We start from the raw sequence: 3,631 nt of genomic DNA, 5'->3' as shown, positions 1-3,631 counted from the left end.
CCCTTTTCACCATGCATAACAAAGGCATTCGCTGAATCCCCTCCAAACGCCACATGGACGCACTTTTCATCATTCAGAGGAGGGTGCCAGTCCAGCGACGAGGAAGCCAAGGAGCCGATGCAGAGTTGCAACACCGTTCAACAAGACAAAACAGATTTGAGCAACACAACTCGAGCCTTAGAGGCTCTTGCATTGACTTAATCGATCACATTGTAGTCGGAACTAATACAAATTGCAATCCTTGAACAAACAGGTGGGCAGACTATCCAGAGAAACAGCCCGAAGGCGCTTGAGAGAACATATACAATCATTAACCCCCGAGGTCATAGGTTCCAGGCTCATCGCTCGGGCACGTCCGGCAGAGAGCATCGCCCTGATGCGCTACAGCCAGATGAGTTTGCATGCCTATTACCTCTCCAGCAGCTTATGCCTTCACACAGTGCTGGGGTTCTGAGATTGACTTTAAATACGGGAATTAGACAAAGAGCCGGTGTCGAAAGCTTGTGTTGCTGGCGTAAGACCCCCTTGGTTCTATCATATTTCTCGATGAATCCTCTTAGGAATCCAAAACACCGGCAACATGACAAAGTGAAAATGCTACCTCAGAAGTCAACTGGGAAGAACTGAAGACAAGTGGATCGGCTCTTCGGACACAGCTAGTTCTACGCAGCCAATACCCCTCTCCTGCGCTGACGTCACTGCACCGAGGACATTCTATCTTACAAACACAAAACACGACCAGAAACTTCATATTTTCTCCAATCTCTTGTTCCCGTGCACCCAGAATCAACGACTCGTCCGCACCTATCCAACACCTCTTTCTGCGCATCACGTACTGTCAGATATTTAGCCACCTTTCCACTCAATATTCTGTAGTTCGCCGTGGCCCCCGAATGGAAGTTTGTTTTCTACAACTAGCGAGTCCAATTTCTGAACAAGCGCGACTGAATCGTTTGTGGCGTGCCTGTCTACTTCATCGCCGGTTATGGTGAATAGGTTGTTCGACCCACGTCTCTGGGTATCCGCTTCCCACATCTCAGTCTTTCCCTGACTGGCCCTATAGAGTACCATTCAACTAACCAAAGCGGTGCAAAATTTTCCTCGAGCAAGTTCCCAATACTCGTGTATGACAGCCATTCATTCTGCTCGTATATCGCCCTTCCTCACTACCCACACCCCACTAAGGTATTTTCACAGCGACAACCCAGGTATCATTTTTTAAGACCTGGTGCCATCGCGTTGTTATGGTAGTTAATTGTTATCATTCCCAATGGCCTGCATTTCTGGGCCGCTGCAAACTCGTCGTCACTAGCACGTCTAGTATATGGTCGTTGGCTTGTTCGCTGAGCTGGGCAATTTGGTTGCAAACGTTTCATCACCAATCGAGTTGACGTAATCAGTACGTAGTTGTGCGTAGCGGTGGGTTAGTGGTTGTGCACACGCACAGCGAATAAGCCAACGACCATCTACGTTACCTGAGCTACCGACATTCTCCTCTATAGAAAACAGTCTAGTATATTTTTGAGCTCCCAACACAACTCAGGCGGCTTCATTGCCTCTTCCATATGGAAGCAACACTGCTCGCCACACATGCTGCGCCCCCAATGGACGTAGGGACATCCTCTTCCCACGCTTGTCTCCACTATCAGTTGAGAAAACCTAGACTTACTGGTGGCTAAATGCACCACCAAGACCGTTGTGACGAACAACCGTTGCTCCTTAATTGGTTCGCCAAACCTAACAACCCAAAATTCCTCTCTAACCCAACCCCTTCACCCAATGCACCGACGTTCGGGACTATCAATGAACCAAATTACGATGTTGCAGTGGCGGTATCACGAATGCCGCAACCCTTCCGTCTTCTGCGAGTAGCCCACCATACTTCACGGATTCGGTTTGATACAGAGGATCGAGGCTTTCGCCTGAAAGGCACAAACGAAAAAAGGGTGAGGCACTGCTTTGTAAGTTCTCAACGCGGTGTAATGTGCTTGCCGGTGTGAATGATTTGAACTGGGTACTAGATGCTATGTGAACAGCCGTCGGAGGACCATTCCACACACCAACTACAAAAATGAGAAAAACTGTTGCCTAATAAAGTTTGCGATCCGAGCTTCAAACACTACCCACCATGTCCCCGCCATTTGTTTGCTTGGACAACGACGAAACACACTTCAAACACTACCCACCATGTCCCCGCCAATTGTTTGCTTGGTCAACGACGAAACACCTGTTGGTCAAACCTTCTTCAAACAGGGCATAAGTATTAGGTCTCCTCGGAGGCAACCATAATGCACAAGAAAGAGATCAAGTGCCGCGAGACGCGACGCATGGTCCGCGGATTTCAAACCGGCAACCATTTTCGTAGCAGATCCTTGGACAAGCTCAATTAGAGTTACGTCCTCCTTGCGTCCTTATTAGATAACTTGACTGGCATATTCAAGAGGCGGTCCGATGAAGGCCCCATAGACAATTTGGAAGTCCATGCAGGTAACACGGGAGAAAGTGCACCGAATCATCCGTAGAACGGCGGATGCATCTTGAGCCGATTTCTCAAGGTGAAGTGGGGTATATGTTTGAAGAGAGCCAGATACTTAAATCCTTTTCGACATCTATCCTTGTAATTCCCTCTGGCCCATTATAATCATCCACGACAAACGCGTTCGCTGAATGACAAATGGACGCACTTTTCATCATTCAGAGGGTGCAAGTCCGACGACCACTGCTTCGCAGTGGCTACATCGATTTGAATGGCACTGACATTTGAACTCCAGGACTCCGATTCGTCTGCGGTAAGTGGACATGGGCTTCAAAGAGCGTCTGAAAGGTCACTGACAAATATCAAAATCAACAGCGGTCCCAAATCAAAGCCTCGGGGAATTCCAATGGAGACCGGCGCCGGAGAAGAGTGGATTGTCTGATAGGAACTCCTCAATCCAGCGTAGAATTTCTCCTTGACTCCCGTAAGATGTAAGCTTGTAGAGCAGCAGGAAGCGTGGGACCCAATCGAATGCTTCTAAGAAATTGAAAAGTATGGCGTTATATTTGAGTCCCTCGCCCTTAGCTTGGGTTAAGCTGCGTTGGTTACCCAAGAACGGTTTGAGTGGAATTTCAGTTGAACTAAAGATATGATGTCGTCATTAGTAAAGTTATCTAGGATGGCCCGTTCCAGAATGCGTTCCATTACCTTGCATCGTAGGCTGGTGAGGCTAATAGGCCTGTAGCTGTCGGGCAATAATCAGTCACCAGTTTTGAAGATTAGCGTGATAATCGCTCCCTTTCAAGCAGAGGAATCGTTGTCTTCGTCAAGCGCCTGAAAATACCCCAGATAGAAATGCATTGCCAGTGTAAACGACGCTTCCCTCAGGATTTTTAGATAGATTCCGTCTGCCCCCGTCGCGCACAACGGGTTTGTTTTGTGCAAGAGTTGACGAAAGTCCTCCGTAAAAAGCAAGTTGGTTAGAAGCCGCTCGTAGTCACATCTTGACATGATTGGGTGTGACGTCTCTGAGGCAGAATACAGGCATGCATAGTGAGCCTCATCATCACCGAGGGCACCAACATGTATGTAAATATATTTAATGCCCTAGAGTGAAAAGAGAACAGTGGATGAGAGAGGACATAGCGCTGCCCA

Source organism: Opisthorchis viverrini (genome assembly GCF_000715545.1).
Source record: "Opisthorchis viverrini unplaced genomic scaffold opera_v5_102, whole genome shotgun sequence".
NCBI lineage: Eukaryota > Metazoa > Platyhelminthes > Trematoda > Opisthorchiida > Opisthorchiidae > Opisthorchis > Opisthorchis viverrini.
Note: the sequence above shows the minus strand (reverse complement) of the source record.